The following is a 23,271-nucleotide window of genomic DNA, read 5'->3' on the forward strand; positions in this document are numbered from 1 at the left end:
AAGAGAACCATGAAGGTTTACGTATATTGTGGCGGATGTAGAGCTTGGATATGAGCTATCTGAAACGGAATAAGACATTGATTTGTGGAGTATGCCTACCAGAGTTGGAAAACCAGCCCGAAAGGCCTTTGAGATTCTCCGTTCAGCTGACAGATGTGCTCATTTAACAAGCCGAGGCTGAAATGGGTGTATAAAACCTCCCCATTTAGCTCTGACAGAGGAGATTTCACGGCCTGTCTACAGAGGTTGTAAATTCTGTCCCCAACTGTGCTGCTGAAAAGTTGGCCAATGTATCCAGTCACTGCGGGCAGAGACCCCCCGCTCTTAGCATATGCCTCTTTTAAATAGACATGCTGGGTGCTATTGACTGGCATCAATATAACAAACCATCTTCACTTTATGAACCCTACTGCCCCCTTTAATAAGTCCCTCTTTTCCCAGGATAGGAACGTCTGGGTGTCTGATGTACATGCACAGTAATTAGGGGTCAATTATCTGATATAGCTTCTAGGGTTATTCATAATACAGTGCAAAAGTGCAACGATGGACGGCATCCAATCAGATATCTGTTTTCAATGATGCTTTTTGCATTAGAGCTGTCTTCCTTGGTTGCTATGAATTACTACAGGATTGTGTATTGTTCTCGTGCTCAGGTGTTGATGCCTTCTACTGGACCAGCCGATCCAATTCATGCAGACAAAGGTGATGTAGCGGTAACTAAGTATGGTGACAATAAAGTCTTAATTATCCACTATGGCTCATGTAAGGCGAGGGATGTTGCATATACCAATAGCTATTGAGATGGCATATCCAACAACCCCAGTCGGTTCAAACATCAGAGTCTCAAAAGGCAACCTGATACTGTAACCCAAGGAGATGGCATGAATGAAGTTCTAAAAAATAAATCTTGTTATTTGCATAGTGCCAACTTATTCCACAGCACTTTCAGGTAATTTACTACCCCCACCAAGCTGGGTACTCATTTTACTGACCTCAGAAGAATGAGTGGACCTTGAGCCGGCTACCTGGGGATTGAACTTGCAACCTTCAGGTCATGAGCAAGAGCTTAGGACTGCATTTCTGCTGCCTTAACACTCTGCAGCACACAAGGCTCTACTCTGCACTACATGAGGCTCTACAAAGTTCCTCATAGGTGCAGGGGGTTCAACTCCCAAAGAGGTTTGGTGCTTACCTACATCTACCTGGCTGGCATCAGATCTCACAGTGGACACCAGCCGCCTATAGTAGCAGTATTGACTGGCTCCCCACTGGGCAAACTAGGTGCAGGCACACACCCCTTGCCGAGGTACCTGGTGCAAAGAATAACACAGCCTCTGCATGCCGGTAGCAATAATGGCAGCAACCAGTGACTGGGAAACCCTCTCTGTCCATGCAGGCCGTGGGCACATGGTGTACGTTTTACTCTCGCGTCAGGCATCACTAGATCAGTTAGTCGCAGAGGATACGACCTGGCTATTACTAGCGGTGCTCTGGTTCGGAGGAAAATCTCAGCTTCCGCGGTCCGTTTTCCATGCATTCTCCCTTGCAGTACACAATATCCATGTTATGCCACACAGTGTTTTGGGCACTGCCATCTTGTATATCTTCCTATTCCTAAGGTAGAACATAAAATATATATAATATAAGCACACAGGTGTATCATATTGCAAAATATATCTGGTCAATAAAAACAAACTTAGTAGACCCCTTCTACACTGCCAACTGGTAATAGTGGTGTCATATGTAAGTGGAACTGTAGGAGAATCAAAGGCTCTTGTGCCTAGGTGGTGGTGGTGGTGGTGGTGGTGGGGGGGGGGGCAAATGCCCTTGTCCCACAAAATGACTATACCAGAAACGGCATCCTTTAGACTGAATTTCCATATAGCCGCCATTCAAATTTTTTTTCCCTCCGGTGTTGTAGTGAAATGTTGGAGGGCAACCCATGCCAGCACTCATCCCATAGTTTTATATGGGCAGTTCTAGGCATACGGCACATCAGTTTTGACGCTGGATGCCTCCCTATGCCAAGTAGAAAAACGTTGTATGCAGCATATTTCTGTCCAGCTATATCCAGCTATGGCCTGATGTAGAGAATGGCGTCAGCTGTGTCGGTGTGAATACACCGGTCGGATACAACTCGCTGGACATTATAGTGTACGGCCTTATTCACACGAAAGATTAAATGGCGGGCGAAAATCGCAGCCATCGGAACCATTGGATTCCAATGTATTCGTTCAGATAGCCAATTTTCAGTTGCGTCAAAACATCTTTCGGCTGCGATCAGCTGGCAACTACCGTAGGCTTCTAGCCAATCAGAGCTGCCGGCAAAGGGAGGGGAAGGGAGTATAGCAGCGGCTAGCGCTGCTAAACTATGTTAGCTGGTTCTATTGCGCCAGTTGAACAACTCTGGGCTGTAGCGTATATAAGCCGCACCCGGCCATGTGAACAACCGAGAAAACGCAAGATTTAGCTGCTGCTTTCTTTCCTCCATGCAATTTTCACTTGTGGTGCGGGTCGTCGAAAATCGCAAGGCTTGTGTGAAAGAGCCTTTATGTATATCTTACAGATATTTGGTAGACTTTGCCTCTTCTCAGGGTATTCACTTAGCATATAGCTGGTACCATATGTATTCTCATCTCCCATTTCACTCTTCGGTGGCAAGATGGGCATTTAGTGGGAGTAAATGTATCTATGGTTCAAAATGTCTTTATTAATTTTTTGCATTATATGACAAACTTTCTTATCTTATCGAATTAAATCACATTTGTTACAATAAAATTATTAAATTCTAAACTTTAACTTTCTTCTGGTATTCGTATTCCCTCAACGAGCCCCTTTTTGGCCGCCGGGGTTGTTATTATTACTGTTAGTTGCATTATACAATTTTCCGGAACTGTCAGCTTATAAAACAAATACTAAACACATACCTGCATAACCTGCAGTTTCAAGAAGAGAAGAGGGGGAGGAAGAAAGAAAGAAAGAGAACGAGGGGGAAGGAGGTGATAATTAGGGAAGATTAGGACATGGGGGGGGGGGGGGGGGGCTCGGGGGAGACCGACCCACTCCACTTCTATTAGTTTTAGCTGGTTTAGGTGAGAGCTCTCCACTCCTAGGGGCCCGCGGCAACCAGTTGTGGGCGTGGTCGGGGAGGTGGAGTGGTTCCATTTGCCACCCATGTGGCCACCTCCTGTGAGTCTCGGATCTGAATCCAAGTGTACCACACCGCCAAAAATTTGTTGTATTTCATCTCGTCTCTGGCGCATAACTCCTCTAGATGCCTGATATTATCTAATGCTTCTAGCCACATTGTCCGCGAGGGCGGATCCGTAGATTTCCATTTTCTAGGGATCACCTGTCGTGCTGCTATTATGAAGAATCTCAATAGTGAGCTTTTGGCCTGTGCCAATGACCCGGGGAACATGGATAGTAAAGCTAGTTCCGGGGTTAGGATTGTTTGGTTGCCACTGACCCACGCGTGGAGGACCCCCACCTCTCGCCACAACGGGCCTATTAACGTACATGTCCACCATATGTGAGTAAAGGTACCTTTCTCGGATAGGCATCTCCAGCAGACATCCGGACATTGGGGGCAGAATCTGGCCAGTCTCTCCGGGGTCCTGTACCATCTCGTAATGACCTTGTAATTTAGCTCTTGTAGTCTGCTCGAGATGTTTATTTTGAAAGTCAGTGTGTAGGCCTTCTTCCACGCCTCCTCTGTATATGTGACTCCCAACTCTCTCTCCCACGTCCTGAGTAAATGTATCTAAAACATTAATAGATCCTAAAGGGGCAGCAAGTATTTGTCTAGTAAATCTCCATATGTATAAAGTGCACATGTATGTGAATGTGTGTGGAGGGGAGGGGATCCAATTTTAGGAGCTTCGTATCGTAATACTGATTTATGACACATTAGATAGTTGTAGAATTTTCCTTCCCCAAAAAGGATATTTAGATCCTAACAGGCTGAACCTTCTAGCTGACCCCTAGGCACCAAGGGTTAATAGTACCCCCTCACAGCTTCCCTTTCCTGGGTATCCTCTTGTATTCCAGCAGTATTTCTACTTCTCCATTCTCTGGGCATCATAATAGCTGCCCGCTGGATTGACAAGTAATTGATACAAAGACGTTATCGCACATTTAATTAGTTTAACACCTTATCTTGACAGCTGAGATACAAGGCCGGACATTTGCTGAATTGACTTTATTCTGTCATTGCCACTAGGAGACAGTCATTTAATTACTACCATTGTTGTTAGTGACATCAACACAGAAATTCAATGTACAGGAACAAACTAAATATGGAAGTGGATTAGTCGCTACGGACGGTCACACCTTTTCTGCTGACTTCCATGTGTCTTCATATACATAACAAATCCATATTATATCCGAGGTGTATTTTTTTACATCTGGAAGAGATTTAACATTAAAATATCAGCAAAAAGGCAAAATATCTATCTATCTCATATCTATCTCATATCTATCTATCTCTCTCTCATATTTATCTATCTCATATCTATCTATCTATCTATCTATCTATCTATCTATCTATCTATCTATCTATCTATCTCATATCTATCTATCTATCTCATATCCATCTATCTATCTCATATCTATCTATCTATCTCTCTCATATCTATCTATCTATCTATCTCTCTCTCTCATATCTATCTATCTCATATCTATCTATCTCATATCTATCTATCTTACATTTATCTATCTCTCTATCTATCTCATATCTATCTATCTATCTATCTATCTATCTATCTATCTATCTATCCATCTAATATCTATCTCATATCTATCTATCTCTCTCATATCTATCTATCTCTCTATCTATCTATCTATCTATCTATCTATCTCTCTCATATCTATCTCATATCTATCTATCTATCTATCTATCTATCTATCTCATATCTATCTATCTCTCTCATATCTATCTATCTCATATCTATCTATCTCATATCTATCTATCTCACATCTATCTATCTATCTATCTATCTCATATCTATCTATCTATCTATCTCATATCTATCTATCTCATATCTATCTATCTATCTCATATCTATCTATCTCATATCTATCTATCTATCTCTCATATCTATCTATCTATCTATCTATCTATCTATCTATCTATCTATCTATCTATCTATCTATCTATCGCATATCTATGTATCTCATATCTATCTATCTCCTATCTATCTATCTCATATCTATCTATCTATCTCATATCTATCACATCTATCTATCTATCTGTCTCTCATATCCATCTATCTCATATCTATCTATCTATCTATCTCCTATCTATCTATCTATCTATCTATCTATCTATCTATCTATCTATCTATCTATCTATCTATCTACCTATCTATCTCATATCTCTCTATCTATCTATCTCTCATATCTATCTATCTATCTATCTATCTATCTATCTCATATCTATCTATCTATCCCATATCTATCTCATATCTATCTATTTCATATCTATCTATCTATTTCATATCTATCTAGCTAGCTCGCTATCTCATTTCTATCTGGCACATTCATTATTGGTGTTGTGCCACAATTCTGCCATAAGTTGCACTTTGTTTGGCACAAATCAATTTAGATAGATTTGCTATTGATGTGCACCAAAAAGAACATATATTACACCTTTCTTTACACGTTTTAAAAACTTTTGAAAAGTGGGCGGGGCTTGCTGCTTGACCAGTATATAGAGACATTTATGCAATGTGACTTTTTAAAAACTTGCAAATTTGGTCACAATGCCACTCCAATACCTGGGTGGCATACAACATGACTCCATGGGCATATTTATCATTTCATTTATGCCAGAATTCTGGCTTTGAAATGTTACAATTTGGTGCAGGTGTCAAAACTGTGACTTTTCTGACCTTTATACTCCTTCCCACCACTTTTTCAAAAAGTGGACATGGCCCAATGTTGTCCCTTTTATTATAATCTATGGCAGAAGTTGGCAGAGATTATACCAAAAACCTTTCATCTGCGTGGAGGTGACGCCAGATGAGAAAAATGTATTTACAGGATTGTGCCTCTTAATACATTTGTCATACAAAGGTAGCTACTAGAGATGAGCGAGCGTACTCGGAAAAGCACTACTCGCTCGAGTAATGTGCTTTATCCGAGTATCGCTGTGCTCGGGTCTGAAGATTCGGGTGCCGCTGCTGCTGACAGGTGAGTCGCAGCGGGGAGCAGGGGAGAGCGGGCGGGAGAGAGGGAGAGAAAGATCTTACCTCCGTTCCTCCCCGCTCTCCCCTGCAGCTCCCCGCTCCGTGCCGGCACCCGAATCTTCAGGGACGAGCACAGCGATACTCGGATAAAGCAAATTACTGGAGCGAGTAGTGCTTTTCCGAGTACGCTCGCTCATCTCTAGTAGCTACACAGTTTACTTATACCTGAGTACGAAAGGCCAATCTAAGCAAATATACCTCCACATCCCTAGGCACATTTAAAGATGAAAGGTTCTTAGCATATGTTTTGATCAAAACATATGGTCTCATTCAGCCTCACTTTTGTCTTGCACTCCATTTACATACCTCTCCCAGGTGACTTAATGGAAGTATATAGCCAGGTATCCTGCTTTCCCTGAGTCCATTAGAGGTCGTTGGCCCAAATGGATGTGTCTTTTAGAACTAGGTACCCATCCATTAGGGTTTGTCTGGGCATGGCGGATGGGTCCACGTGCTTTGATCAAAATGTGCAAAGAACCTTACGTTTTTATGAGGTTCGTATAAATAGCAGTTCTGCAATTTTATTTAGATATTAAATGTGTATGAGTGCTGAGGCTTGTGTTTCTGTTACTGTAATTGTTCTTGCCATGGCTTACATGCACCTTCACATTTAATTAATTTTTTTTGGAAGTGCTGACTTTTGTTTTTTGTATGCATTGCACTGGTGGGGGCTGTCATCTCTTTTGTATTACATTCCATGCACCTATCTGGAACTTATTAGGCTACGTAGCCTTTTAAATCACGGCACGGTGGTGTCCAGCTCCAATGGCAAATGTCACTGTCAGCTCAAAAAGTACAGTAAACCGTGCAAAAGTGTGTGCAAAATGTTGCGCGAATACATTGCGTTAATGCGTGTGTTTTTGCACAGGCCAATGTGAAACCAGCCTTGGGGGTTATTCACACAAGCAGCATATTGGCCAGCGTTTTCATGGCCGGCCGATATACGCTACCATCTGATGCATTGAATTCCAATGCATCAGATCACGCAGGCGTACTCCTGCGGCGGGCATTTTTACGCTGGGCAGGAAACAATCTTCGATCGCTGCCATTGACTCTGCCCAGTCCCATTGCAAACAGCCGGAAGGGAGGAGAGAGGAGGTGAGCCGGTGAGGGGAAGGGAAGTGGGAGGGAAGAGGTAGACAGCCTAGCAAAGCTAAGCTGTCTCCCACAACCCGATGCACCAGATGGTAGCATCGGGTTGTGGGAGCATCGGTAGTGAAAACGACGGCCGATATACGCTGGTGTGATCAAGCCCCTGAAGTGGAGAAGGAAAAAGAAAGCTTCCAAAAAAGTGTTGTCAAAAACTTCCCTAATGATAAATTCCCCCCATTGTACCCATTCTCGTGTAATCAGCTCCCGATGTGGCTAAGTAGCTATTAATTAAGTATTATTAAGTACTATTACACTTGGGTTGTCTGCCACACAACTTTTCTAGAGCTCTGAATGGCATGTCTTCCCGATCCTCGTTCCTGATAGCTAGGGTGATTAGGGCAGACTGAGAAAGTTGGGTAACGCCTGTGGCAGATGTAATGTCAGCCATATTGGCTGTCACCCAGCCGTCCCACAATTTTTAACCACTTGATGTAAGGGGATGACTCCAGAAATATTTGCAGACTTTTTAATTTTCTGGTGGATTGTCCTCCATGGTTTTCGTTCTGTAATTTGAGGACATTCCTTAGGTTGCAGTTGTGTTTGGTATCTTGCAGATGCATAAAGCTGAATTAGCATTCGAGTACTCTGGTAAATTGTAAGCCCTTATAACAACTTAACATTCATGCGGAGGAAGAAGACAACTCAAGTTTCTCCTGGTGCTGCTTCCTTGATAGAATAACAATTGGTATCTGATTCCAGGAGCTCATCCCCTCCCCAGGAGGCTTCAGAGGAGCTTTCCAGAGATGTAATATATGGACGCACAGGTCTTTATTCTCCACTTCAACATCTTCCTCTCTGTGCGTTTCCAACAATGGAAAAATAATTGTTCCAAAATATAGAAAATATATCATCTTAGAAACTTTGGTCCAACTGTAAATTGAGTTTCTTGATATTACTGTGCAGTAAGAGACAAGTGACCTATGTAGTCCATAAAGTACAGGATGCCAATGGGGCAGCTACTCATTTTCCATGATAATAGGTCATGATGAATATTGTAATTCCAGAACCCCTATAGGATAAGTAATATGGCACATGTGAATTTACCTGTAAAGCAACCCCATTGGTCAAATTTATTCCAGGCCCAGAGGGGTTAATATTACATACGTCTCTCCTTTTTGGGGGTTTTCAATACCCCCGATTGGTCTTCCAAAATGGCCAAACCACTTTTCTAACTACCCAATGCACAATGGTAGTTACTTAGACCGGTAGTAGTGAATTGGTACTAGTATGTTAGACTATCAATGCATAATACCTGTTCTCTAATTGGCCAACGTTGCTCACGTGAGCAGCGCTGGCCAATCCAAAAGCAGAACAAAGTGTCTGACTACCAGTGCAGAGTATATAGAAATAGGAGAGAAGAAAAGGCACTTCATGTGAAGACTCTCAGGACAGGAAAATCAGATAGTGGATATAACTTGCTCGCCTGAGCAAGGATCGGAAAGTAACTTTTTTTAATAACCTGTTTTATTAAGATTTTTATAAACCTGTTACAATACAACAGCTCAGACATAGAAATAATCAATAGCAGGCGGGATCATAATATGATAATTTATCAGTTGAGACCAATAGGGGCTTCTTCAGTATTTGCACAGTGAATGAGGTAGATTTGCGCACAAATCGGCGCATTGTACTGCACTTTTTTGTGCATGCAGGACCTGTTCATATGCGCTTCTGACAACCCCCGCCCTAATTTAAAAGGCTATTTAGACTAATGAGGTGTGTTCTAATCCCGGCAGGTTTGTGCAATGCATTGCGCATGCCGTGGCATAGTACGCGTGCATTTATGCACCTCACATAGACTTCTATGGGCACCTTTGCTATGCAAATATGCAGAAAGATAGAGCAGTTCCTGTTTTTTTTTGCTTGCATGAGAAATGCACACAAAAAAGGAAATGAGAACCAACCCACTGAAAACAATGGGTTCTAATCTCTGGGTTTTGAGCACGCAATTTTTGCGCATGCAGAAACACGTGCAAATACATCCATGTGAAGCTGCCCTAATACTCAGAGATTGCTAGTAAGGTCGCTACCCATAAGGACTTCAGACTGGATGGAGAGCTGGAATCAAGAGTGCCATCCAAGTCAGAAAGTTGCTTTAAAGTTGGCCATATACCTATGTTCACCATAGACATCTTCCTATTTCCAGATACCATTCTTAGCTTTTGCTGCCAGTAGGGCAGGGGTGTAGCTACAGGGAGGGAAGATGTAGCAGTTGTACTTGGGTCCTGGTGCCTGAAGACTCTTCCGTAATATAAGAAACCAGCGGCCTCAGTACTATATTGTCTTATCCATCACAGATATGCTATCATAAAAGCCCCTGATAACCCCAATTTATGGCTCAATACTTGGCCCCATTACTGCATTGGGACCAAAAAAATCAGACCCCTCAAATGTGTTCCCAGAAAGAGTCAAAGTAGTCACTGACTAAGTTGCTTCGGGAAACCCTAATGTACTGGCTAACTTCTTCTGCCAGTAACCTGATGCACTTAGAAACACATATCGACAGGTGAAAACTCCAGTAATTGGGGTCTAAACTAGTTCTGAGCAGACCTTGCATCAGAGATCTTAAAGGTTATTTAAAAGTTACATTTTGTATTTTGGGTGTATACAGAGGGCTCGCCTCCATGTGTGGTTTTCTGACTTTACCTATTTATATATATACAGCCTGCTCTAATTATCTGTACAGACATCTATGTGTCTGGGGGAGACCTGCTGCCTGCGCTATCAGTCTATTACATGACAGATAGCGGGCAGTGTCTTGTAAACAGTCAATGTGTAAATATACATGCTCACACCAGTACTTGTACACCAGCTCTTGCACTTGTCACAAGAGAGGAAGTTCACTTGTAGTTGCACCAGCTGCACTGCCACATCACAATCCTCAAAATAAGAAGTGTTAGACTCACTGGTCTGATACCCGCAGCAATAGAGAACATTGAGATGCATTAATGTGAGCTTCACTTGGTTGTGCAAGTGCCTCATTTTGTTGAAAATTGAACCTAAAAACAATAGTTACATATAATTGTGTGAAGACGTGAAAATTAACTCTGGCACCATTTTGCCGACAGGCAAATTTCCTAATATAGAACCGTACTTCCCCATATAAGACAGTGAGCAAAACAATGTGATCAAACAGATCCTGTCTCCATTGTCATATATGTCAAAATATTATTCCATAGTATTAAATTTGTGGTAGACCCTGCAAGTGTGCGATTTAAGGCTTATTCTGGATCTGTAACAGAAGTGTACGTGCCCTTTCAGACAACTACTTAGAATAGGTGAGCCTGTGTGTACATGAAGTATAACACTATATATGACCATTATATGACTTATATCCTGCATTTTCCACTATTTTTTCTTCTGCAGGCTTTATGTCTAATTTTCAGTTGTCCCTGAGATGGTGGGAGGAGGCTGCTGCTGTAATGTTTTCTATACACTGCACATGGGGAAATCTGCTGATTCTGCTCTCCATCTGTAACGCATAGAGAGATAGAACATTATCAGGGAGGGCACTAGAGAAGTACTGAGCAGTGAAGATGTGAATAAATATTAGTAAATAACTTACCATTAGCTCCAGCAGCCACGTCTCTCTGAATCTCTCTCCTTACTTCTCACTTCTTTTCCCTATAGACTTCTATGCGCTTTTATTTCCTGTTCTCTGTCTTGTCATCTATGTTACAAAAGACAGACTTTACTTGACAACAATCAGTGGATAGCAAATTAGAATGAACAGAGACTCCTAGTGCCCAGCACTTTAGATTTTTTCAGCACAAAAACACCATTTTAGGTAAAAAATAACAAACTTTCAGTTTTGCTAGTTATCACACTGACTATCACATAAGTACAATTTGTTTGAAAGCTCAGGGAGCATTCCGAGGGCTATTCTGACCACTGCAATTAAATTATATGTCTGAAAGGTGGCATATAATCTGGTCCTAATGTCTATGGTCAGGGCACCTCTTTAATCATATGCAGTAGGAAATCAATACTATGCAATTTTTAACCCTTTCCAATCCAATTTGTATCCTGGTTTTCCTAGGGGGCTTACTCTTTTTCTGCTGTTGTACAATGGCACTATCTGCTGGCTAAAGCCAGTACTGCATGAGGTGACACGTTGGATAGGTTCCGACAGCAGAAAGGCTGTCAATATACAGTAAGAGAACCCCGACGGACGTCTTCCAATATCGGAGCTGTACAGCCTTAAATCATAATGTGTTCAGATGTCAGACAGTGGATTGGAAAGGGTTAAATACAATTTGTATTTTAAGACTTCACTCACAAACATCTCTCCAATTCAGGCAGTTTGTTACAATGTACAAGTGCACATACAATGTATTAACTTCAAGTCCAGCCTCACAGAAGTTTGTCTGCACTGAAACATTGTAGTAAACTCCCAGGAGAGCATCTTTTCAGCCTCTGAATGTAGATAAGGAATTTTTCCAACAGCAAGCAGAGATCTAGAAAATTTTTTTTTTTTTAGGGGGGGGGGGGGATTTATTCTTTGCGGTATTTTTGAAGTCAGTTTTGCTGGAGGCAACAATGACATTATTAACTACACATTTATCAAAATGTTGAACGATGTTGCATCCTCAGATTTGTCTACCGGACTGCATTTATTATTGGGGTTGTGCCATAATTCTGGCGCAAGTGGCGCTTTTTCTTTTAGACAAATTTGCTATTCAAAAGGAATATATTTTAGGCCTTTCACTCCACTTTTCAATTGAATTTAAGTTTAGTGATTTTTTTTGACAGATTTAAAGAGTTATTCTAGATTTTTTTTAAATTTCTATTGATTTATTGGGAGATCATCAGTAGAGATGAGCGAGCACGCTTGGATAAGTCAGTTACTCGAGCGAGCCTCGCTCTTCTCGAGTAACTGCATTCTTGTCCGAGCGTGCTCAGGGGGGCGGCGGGGGTTAGCGGGGAGCAGCGGGGGGTAGTGAGTGGGAGAGAGAGATCTCTCTCACTCTCTCCTCCGTTACTCCCCGCCGAGTACTCCCCATCTTTACTCCCCATACAAAACTACGGAATCAGTATTACTGTTAGTTTCCCTCCGGCATTGTAGTGTAAACTATAGAGATGGCAATATGGGAGCTCAGCCTCAGGGCTTAGTGCAAAAACAGACGGGTTTATGCGCAATTACACTCACCGGTATGGAGTGCAGTTCCGCATGCTCAAGGTCTTTTTTCCCCTTCCCGGGCTATGGCGAAAATTTGAATGGCCCAAGGAGGAAAAAAATTGTAGTATCAGCAAATTTAGTTGCACATAAGTCTGTGTGTTTTTGTGCCCTTACTCTATATACCAAGGGCCACAGAAGCAGGGCACATGGCTGGTATTCATACAGACTTTCCTCCAGTTCAATGTGCCACACATACGAGAGGCTGCTGATAAGTCTTTGGCTTTACCCAGAAAGAAACAAGATAGAAAGATGAAACTTTACATTTATTCCACATACTCTCCACTGATGCCAACACACTTCTTACATCGGGATTCCAAGTTCTGTAAGCCTTGCAAAAAGAAGGATTTCGGTTGTGCCTCAAACCAGTCATCCGTAGCCGCCATGACATCAGAAATGGGGTGAAATTTGGTCCCCTTGAGGTGTTTCTTCAGGTTTGGAAACAGATGATAGTCGGAGGGAGCTAGATCTGGTGAATAAGGTGGGTGGTCAACCAGCTGGAAGCCTAGCTCCACCAGTTTTGCCGTGGTCGCTTGTGCAGTGTGAGCGGAGGCGTTGTCTTGCAGGAACAAGATTCCTTTGGACAGCTTGACACACCTTTTGGCCTTCAGAGCTGCCTTCAATTGGTCCAAAAGTTCAATGTAATACCTTGCATTGATGGTGGAACCATTTTGAAGGTAGTCCACAGCCGCACGCCCTCCTTATCCCAGAACACAGATGCCTTCACCTTAGTGGCTGAACTTCTTTGGGCGAGGAGAACCACTGTGCCTCCACTCTTTTGACTGCTCCTTGGTTTCAGGGTCATACAAATAAATCCAGGCATCATCCATATTGACCAGTCGATCCAAGAAGTTCTTATCAGTCCAGAAACGCTGACAAATGGACCGGGAGGTTTTCACTCGCAGGCTTCTCTGATCTGTTGTCAAACATTTGGGGACCCACTTTGCAGATCGCTGCTTCATGTTCAAATGTTCATGGATAATGACACAAACACGTTCACCAGAAATCCCCATGATGTCTGCTATTCCTTTAGCTGAAATTGGCCGATTCTCCAGTATGAGGTTGTGCACAGCATCGATGATCTCCGGAACAACAACCTCTCTCGGTCGTCCGGGACGTTCCTCCTCATTGGTGCTGAAGTGGCCCGTTTTAAATTTGGCCACCCAGTTCTTAACTGTAGAATATGAAGGGCATCGATCCCCCAATGTCTGCCACATATCACCATGAATATCCTTCACCGACTTTTCTTGCAGAAACAAGAATTTTATCACTCCTCTGCTCTCATTTGCTGTGAATATCGCCTTAGACTCCGCCATGTTGTTTTCCCGCGTGCCGAGATCGCTGTTGCCATAAGCTACAAACACAAAATTTTGAAAACATATATTAGACACATAAGGCTTTCATGTGATGTAACATTCGTTACCATAGAAACAAAAAAAGAACACAAAGCCAAAGACTTATCAGCAGCCCCTCATATATGAAGCGTCCTGTTTAAAATATTGCGCATTAATAGGCAACAAAATGCTAAAGCCGTTGTCATACAATATCACCATTGATACATGGCCCTTAACTTCTCTTTGTGTGCGTCCAGATGGAAGCTCGCTAGGGCCCTGACTATATCTTGTATTTAACAACTTCATTTTAATGGTCTTCTTCAGTAAACGCATTACTGAACAACTTGAGAGTCTGTGAAGAACAGACGTATTCCAGAATATGTGAATGAATGTGGAAATGCACTCAGACTGATGAAGTATAGACCCCCAAATAGTTATTCAATGACTGGGTCTCCTAGGGTTAATGACCTGACATCATGATTAAAGCTGACCATTTGTAATGTGTCTGGACTGTGCTGCCGAACCTTGAAAAGGTTAATGTGCTGAAAGAGGAGGTCTTTTTATGCTGCACCTGCCCCTCTTTACTGCCAGAGAAAGGGGGCATGGGGCCTGGGGAGAGGAACAAAGGGTCCGACATACCCGGATACAGAGAAAGGTGAGAGGTCTAAGAATAGTGTGATGGAAAGAAGACACTGATTGGGATAGAAAAGAAGCTCAAGTGGCATCAAGAACAAAGGTCTTATAGGGATATTTTACTTCACTTATTAGGTATTGCTAGAAGTGTGATGAGCTGGAGGGAAAGAGACCCAAATGTGTTTGCAATAGATGAGGACCACCTAGGAAGACCCCCATTAATCCATGTATTATTAAATTATAATCTATTGTCATAATCAGAGTCAAATAATAACAGATAAATACTGGTTGAAATGTTTTTTTTTAAATTAGAGCCCCATCCCACCATAATCTCTGTGTCACTCCACTTACTTTCCCCCTCTTCTTCGTAACAGAGGGGAGGTCCCATTTAGGCCCCTCATCTACTAGCCCAAGTGGAGAGCAGGTGCAAACAGCTTCCCTTGCTCTGGAGGACCTGGCACATCCATATATTAGACTACGAGGCAATAGATTTCAATGGGAACTATGTAATACCTAATTTTGTCTGTGGAGGTGCTGTAGGGAAGTTGAATACTGTCTGTCATGTTATGCTTCTGATTACTGCTGATTATTGGGGGTCTCAGCAGCTGGACACCATTTGATCTGCTTATAATGTACAAACTCTTAAGAAAGGAGGCTTCCCCAAAGCAGATAACTGTATTAGGATGCCCACAAGCATCAGATGGGAAGCATTTGGATGGACAATTGGAGAATCGTCTTACAATAGAGCTGACCTCAGCAGTCATGTATTGTATATGAAATAATGTGTTACCCATTGTAGATTGTTTTATTGTGCTTGTAGTCTAGTCTAACATAATATTGTTCTATAATACAGTATAGTATTGTTCTATAATATACAGAGTATAGAATAGTAAAGTACAGTATTATTCTATAGTATATTATAGTACTGTAAAGTAGTATAACAAAGTACAATTAAGTACTGTTCTATAATGTAGCATAGTAGTAAAGTACAGTATTGTTCTATAATATATTATAGTAGTACAGTATTGTTCTATAGTGTATATAGTATAGTATTATAGTAATATACAGTGTAGTATTGTTCTATAATATAGTATAGTACTATATTAAAGTAAAAGTAATCTTTATTTATAAAGCGCCAATATATACCGCAGCGCTTACAAGACAGGGGAGATCAGATACAAAAAGCAAAGATACAAAAACCACTGTTACATGTATTAATCAAATGATGGAGACAGTAGGGGTGAGGGTCCTGCTCCAACAAGCTTACATACTACAAGTAATGGGGTGATACAGAAGCTAAAGGGGCTGGAGATGTGCACGGTATGGCGAGGTGGAGAGTGAGGGATGCTCTACACATAGACAATGGTCAGACCATATAGTGGCTGAATCGGTATGACTGCAGGGGGTGGCTGATGGTGGCTAGCAGGGATTGCAGTCAGTAGGTCAGGGAGCATGTTATCAGGCGGAGTACAGAGGGGTTTGGTTTAGGGGATGTGGTATGCCTCCCTGAAAAGGTGTGTTTTTAGAGCATGCTTGAGGTTGTGCATGTCAGTGATTGCCTGGATAGTTTGGGGTAGCGCGTTCCAGAGGACCGGTGCTGCTCTGGAGAAGTCTTGGAGACGGAAATGAGAAGTTCAAATTAAAGGGGCACTTAATCTGATTTCATTAGCCGAGCGTAGAGAATTGAGATGAGGGAGGCAATGTAGGGCGGGCGGTGCTGTGGAGAGCTTTGTGGATGAAAGTAGTGAGTTTGAATTGAATTGAAGTATAGTATTATTGTATAGCATAGTGGTATAGTAAAGTATAGTATGTACAATATTGCTCTACAGCATAGTATAGTATTATTCTATAGTGTAGTATAGTTAAGTATAGTATGATATTGTTCTATAGTATGGTACACTATAGTACGGAATAGAATTGTATAGTATAGTAGCAGAGTTTAAAAAGTCAGTAAAAAATATATGGTATAGTATAATATTCTATAGTATGGTAAAGTGTAATATAATATTGTTCTGTTGTATAGTGTACTAAAGTATATAATTGTTCCTTAGTATAATATAGAATCGTATTGTTCTATAGTATACTGTAGTATAGTATTGTTCTATAATATAGTATAGTTCAGCCCTGTTCTATGGTATAGTACAGCATAGTATAGCATTGTGCTGTAGCCTTTATAGTATTGGATACATTTTATATATGTCATTATTCTATACTATTTAGGTGTTGGCCATTGTTCTTAATAATTTGAATAATTTGAATGAAAACTGTCCAATAATTGTAAGTGTAGTCAGAGACTATTTACTATATTTATGTACATTGCTACTGAGAACAGTGACACCTGCTGGAGGAAAATATAATAATAACCCAACACTAAGAGAAGGAAGGGAGGAGGAAGCAGAGCTCCATTTAAATAAACACATTTCAGCCTCCAGCAGTAATAACATTATTATATTTAATATTTTCACTGATAATTTGCCTTTAACAGACACAAACTTGCATCATAGTACACAGAATATCATTGGCTGGGTTACTATGTACACATATCAATTGAGTCCGGACAGCGTTTCTATGCAGGAACCGGACATGACTGATGGCATTGTGATGCATTTTTTGCATCGGTGCGATATCCATAGCTGGACAATAATATAACGCATGCAACATATTTCAGTCCAGCATCAAAAGAGGTCTGGCAAATAGAACTGGCATTGAAGTATATGGTGCCCATACAGAATTCTATGTGAACGTATATGGTAAAGAATGCTGATTTGTATTAAGGTTATTTTCATGGAGCGCCTTTTTTTCCCTATTAATTACAACATGCAGAAACAGCCGGCGGAGGAGGGAGGAATTGGGGAGCATAGTAGTGGAGTATCGTGAATCAATTAGTCCATTAACCAAGTCTATGGAGGAGTATTTAAAGATTAGGCATCTGGTCAAAGAACAGCGGCCACGTGACAGCCATTTAATAACATTACAAGCACTTTATTCAATAACGCGCGCATAATAGACTGGTTCAGAGTTAATGAAAATATCATCTGAGAACGCCCTGACATTTGTCTCTATTGATTTCTATACAGTCCTGTAATTTCGTTCTTTTAGATTGGAATTACTGCAGAGTTATGGTGTAGGGTGCTAGGGTGTTATTCTTCATAGTCTAAGGCTGGGTGCACATATATCGGTGGTGTCTGGCCAGTTGTTTTATGCTGGAGCTGGACACAACAACTGGCATTTTGGGGCACTTTTTGCGCCCGTCTGGCATCTATATGTAGCAGGACAGAAAAATACTGCATGCAATACTTTTCTGTCCAGTGCAAGTAGGCATCCAGCATTGAAACCGATGCACCATGTGTCTTGAATGATCCTATAGAAAACTACGGGATCAGTTCTGGTATCAGTTGCCCTCCAGCGTTTAACTATAAAGTAGGAGGGCCAGACATATAGGGACCGGCTTATGCAAAAAAAATCTAAGGTAAAGAACACAGGTAGGAAACCCTTCTCTATAGATGTAGAACCACAGACCATAGCATAGTTCGGCAGCTAACATCCATGCAGCCATGAGGACAAGGGGTCTCAGGTCTCACATGACTGTCACTTCCAGTTGGAGCTAATGGTAAAAACATCCATTTATTCTCAATAGGTAAATGGCAATAAGCAAGTGCCAGGCACCTCTGGCTGCCGCCTGTCTTCCTTGAGAGCAAAGGATCAGACATATTGAAATCCAACATGCCCAATCCGTCTTCCCCCAAGATCTGCTATTGGGTGAGAGTCAGGACACCCACATATAGCAGTTGGATAGTACCGACAGGTTTGGTTGATATTCATCTAATGTGTATGGGCACCTTAAGAGATGTACAGATGTAATATGGCCTTTAGGTTCCTGGTGGCCAGTTGTCATGGTGTCACCAGATGCTTTTGGGGTGAGGGCGTCAGCCCTGGACCATGTGATGTCTTTTCGGCGCTGGATGCTGAGGGAATCACCTCTTGGTTCTAGTGCTAATAGGCTGGCTCAGGCAATGGACAGCTCAGCCAGCCTATCAGTGTCACTTTTTTGGACATTTATACTGGCTTCTCAGAGCAGAGGAGGCTGTTTCTACTTTCTGTATACTAATCAAGTCTTGTGTGCTCAAGTGTTTTTAGCTCTGTCTTGTCTGACCTTGGGTGTGTGGTGTATTTTTTGTTAAGTATCCCTTCTTTTGTTTATCCACTTGTTTCTTGTTCCTCTCTGACCTTGCTTCATTCAAATAGTAGGGTCGCCCTTTACAGGGTAGTTGCTCCGGTCCATGACAGGCCCAGTCAGAGTAGTTCAGGGAGTACCGTTAAGACCTATCATTAGTTATTAACCACACGTCATCCAGTCCGTCCCGGTACTCAGCACACTAGAGTTTTCCCAATGTTGCGTCAACAATGTGACACTATCACTGCCCTGGTACATTAGAGAATAGTAGCGCTATGAGTAATCTGTGCAAGGGTGTGGCAATATTTTATTCTTAGGTGATTAAAGGAACAGGTATAGATTTGGACCTGCGTTGTAACTTCTTCACCTAAGGGCAAAGATTAAGTTTGCTACCATAGCTCTTTATCTAAATACCCTAGCCAAGGTACAGTGGCTTGTTGAGTGGCACCCACTACCTAAAGCACATGCCCTACTAGCTATTTTCCACAAGGACTGCACAACTGAAATATACAAGCCCTGACAGCTACTTATGCAATGTTCAGGTCTTACATGATACATGTACCTCATATTTGCAATATGTACATAGTATACACATATGTGATGTATTGGCTCAGTGAGCAAGATACCAAACCTATACCTTGAGTGAGATCTTTCATATAAAGCATTCTTCATCCTAAAAATAGTTTTAACACTGCAACCACATAAGGGCATTGCAGGAGGATCAATAAACCATTTCCACCAAATGCAACATTAATTTATGAGTCTTTTCTCCTATTCCCAGTAAACATGACAGGTAATACAATGAGCTGGGGGCTGCTGGCTTGGGTGATCATGTAATAGTGCTCGTGTATGAAATGATGTTGGCTCAGGTTCCAGGCGCCAGACACTTGTCTCTCATCTCTCCTAGCACCCAGCAGTCATATTCATTCTTAAAGAGGGGGTGTTAAAGGGTAAGGGGGGAATCAGGGATACCAAAGATGTTCCAAAGTTATCCACATAGTACTAATGACTGATATTTAAGATGGGCAATGCCCTTGTTGAGATTTCAATAAGCTGCATATGTACATCAATCTGCTTATTATCACAGATTTGGGGTTTAAAGTGTGACTCTGTCTTTAGGTTTTTTTTGGTTATGGTTATATAACACAGCCTTACTAAAATTGTATTTAGAGACACCCTGGGATGCTACCTATGGAAATAACTAGCATGGTTGAATGCTAAAAAGACATGGCAGAAAAGCACAGATCAGTAGAGGAATAAGGGATCCAGCGTTGTGGGGAAACTCTGAAGGTTTGTTATAGGACAGTTCCAGGCATCTGGTGCAACAGTTCTGGTGCCGGATGCCTCTCTGCCTTGGTAGAAAATTGTAGAAAATCGTTGCATGCTGTAAAAAATGCACCAAATAAGCATAAGTTGTGAAAAAAGTGACTGGACACAAGTGATGTGTGGAACCTAGGCTTAAACAAGATCTAGGCTAGTGAGCTCTGCAGAAATATGGAGGAGTTCTAGACTGGAGATCTGTCCTGTGCGGTCCACAGGCTACACATTGACATGCATTAGCATGTCTGATTTCTCATCCGTGAGAGTTTTTTTACATGGACCATCAGTCTGCGTGAAAAAAACAACAACATGGAGTCCGGCACCATCTGATGGGGATGGGGGAGGGGCTCAGTGGATGAGAGGGCCTGGCCCTGGGCTGACATCTCCTCCCTGTCTGACCTTCCCCCTTGTGTCTAACCCTGAATATAGAACCCCCTGGCCTGTGTTTCTGTCTGGAGGATTCTATATGTCTATTTGTCTGGACTCCAATTTCGGGTCTATCGCCAGAGGAGTAGGCTCGTGGGGGCCTTGCTGGAGGGAGGTGTGGTGGGGGGAGACCTGGGAAGATGTAGCCAACAGGTCCTGTCCACAAAAGTTCAAATGGATGGCCAGATTGGGTCTGGTCTATTCCAACACAGTTGGACGCTCATGCTCAAAGCAGAAGAGGGCATGCCGACGGCATTTGTTAGTTTATATGCAGTTTGGCGATCCCCGAGGGTCAAGCTCATTCCCCAGTGAGACGGCTGCATGGACAAGTGGCGGCATTCGATAGGGGGAATTGTCTTGTTCTGCCCTACCCACTGCCTACTGTTGAAATCACTATGTTGAGTAATGCTCATGATTACCCTTTCCTACCCCTATGTTACCCAATTCCTTTTACTTTATTTTTGTTACGTTAACTTGTATGTTGGAGAAAATTCAATAAAAATGTTTTGAACAAAAAAAAACATCATGTGCATAGCCTTGTAGGCTATAATGGGGCTGAAGGGTGCCTGTAAATTAAAGGGGTTGTACGAGGATCACAAGTTAGCCCCTATCTACTAGGAAGGGGATAGCTTACTGATCCATGGGGGTCTCGCCAGTGAGACCCCCACCAATCCTGAAAATGTGGCCCTGTATCCACCATTATCCTCCCTGCAGGCTTATTTTGCCCCCTGTAGTAAGGATGAGATTGAATGAAGTGCTGGTTGTGCAAGTGTGCTGCTTCTCCATTCACTTCAATGGGACTGCCAGAGATAGCCCAGTAGCACGTGCTCTGGTATGTTCTTCAGCCCCATTAAAATGAATGGGGTGGCAGCATACAGATGACTATTTGCCTAACAGAAAATAATAAAAATACGGAGGTAAATACAGATGACATACAGATGGAATGTCTTGCGGACATGGTTTTATACGCTCCACCAGAGGAGTAACTTAAAGCTCCTGGGCCCCAATGCAAAATGTGTAGCAGGGCCCCTAATTATAATGTTTTATTAATAGTATTGGGCTCCCTATATGTAGAAGAGAGGCCTTATGGGCCCCCTAAAGCTCCTGGGCCCGGGTGCAACCGCATCCCCAGCACCCACTATAGTTACGCCCCTGCGCTCCACTGAATCCATCCTTATAAGTACTGTACTAGACGGGGGTCTAAACAGCAGTAAAGCCTGTTGGTGACCATTTATTTGCATTTATTGCAATGAGGTTCTTTTCGTATATCTGAATGTTTGCAGCGGTAAGTCATTGATTGGCTTTCTTCATGTTTAATAGAGATGAGCGAACCTACTCGGACACGCCCCTTTTTCGCCCGAGCGCCATGATTTTCGACTACTTCCATACTTGGGTGAAAAGATTCGGGGGTGCCGTGGGTGAGTGGGGGTTGCAGCGGGGAGTGGGGGGGGAGAGGGAGAGAGAGCTGCTGCTACCCCCCCGCTCCGCCACGCCTCCCCCGCCCCCCGGCCCCCCCGAATCTTTTCACCCGAGTACCGAAGTACTCGAAAATCGCGGTGCTTGATCGAGTAATTACTCGAAACGAGCACATTCGTTCATCTCTAATGTTTAACCCTTGAAATGTTGCTATCACCTCTGATTTTATTACTATTATTATTTTTGTTAGCGGATTTGTGGAACTTTGAGAGACATATGTTAATATACCATAGGAATTTCAGAGCATTGACACAGGATGTAACATTTCGCAACAGTGTTACGAAATATGCCATCCCTGAATTCTGTAACAAAACCCACACTGATAACTGCGTATTTCAATGCAGAATTGGCAGCAAAATTCTGCTATTTTTAATTCCACACTAAAATCCACAAGTTAAGGGCATATTCACACAAGCGCATATACGGTGCCTTTTTACGCCCGACCGTATATAAGTGACTGTCTGAGGCATTGGTTTCCAATGTATTCGTTCACATGGGCGATTATATGGCGTGTAAAAATGGCGACCCGCTGAATATGGAACATACCCCACCGAAATACACGCCGACACATATACGGTGGTCAAAAATATAGTTCTGAAAGTATGAACAGGCAAGAATACGTTAACTAGCTCTGGCCATGATCACTAGAAAACGTCCTTTCCGGCGATTATACGCAGCGGACGTGTGAACGTAAATACGCCTACGCTCGTGTGAATAAGCCCTAACATTTCGGGGCTGAATATACCGCAGTAGTGCATATTCTACAACACTTTTGTGGAATATCCTGTCCTGTGTAAAACGTCCCTTAGGGTTTATTCACACTGGCATTTGCTAATTCGGTCCATAAAAATTGGTTCAATTTTGCTCGTGTTTTTTGTGTTTTTTTTCAGTGATATTTCTATCTTTTGTGCATGGATTTTTCATGCACATATTAAAAAAAATGCTTCCTGATTCTCTTTTTTTGTAATTATAACCCCCATGGTTTCATGTGTTTAAAATAGATGCCATTTCCATACGTTTGTTTTTTAAAAAGCGCCCATAGACTTGAATGGGCAATTTTTGTCCAAAAATCACAACAAAATTGGACATGCTGTGACTTTTTTGCTCAGGCTGTTCAATTAAAAAATCGCCAGTGTGAATATGATCATTTATAATACTGTGTTTTCTCTCTGTCCCAAATCAGTTTATTTTTTTCGGACAGAAAATCGGCCAGGAAAATCACCTGTGTGAGCATAACCTTAGAGCTTGTGATCAGGAACTGTGTGTTTGTTTTTTTGTCTCCACCTATCCCCTCCCCAATAAACCTTCAACGAGGAGAAAACTCAACTTTTC

At 42.2% G+C, this 23,271-nt stretch overlaps 1 protein-coding gene across 1 annotated transcript in view; it reads left to right on the forward strand.

Moving 5' to 3' along the window:
- Positions 1-23,271, forward strand: part of HMX2 (H6 family homeobox 2) — a 42,764-nt gene that overhangs the window by 15,826 nt on the left and 3,667 nt on the right. The gene's annotated exons all lie outside the window — the stretch shown is intronic.

This window comes from Eleutherodactylus coqui, chromosome 4 (genome assembly GCF_035609145.1).
Source record: "Eleutherodactylus coqui strain aEleCoq1 chromosome 4, aEleCoq1.hap1, whole genome shotgun sequence".
Taxonomy (NCBI): domain Eukaryota; kingdom Metazoa; phylum Chordata; class Amphibia; order Anura; family Eleutherodactylidae; genus Eleutherodactylus; species Eleutherodactylus coqui.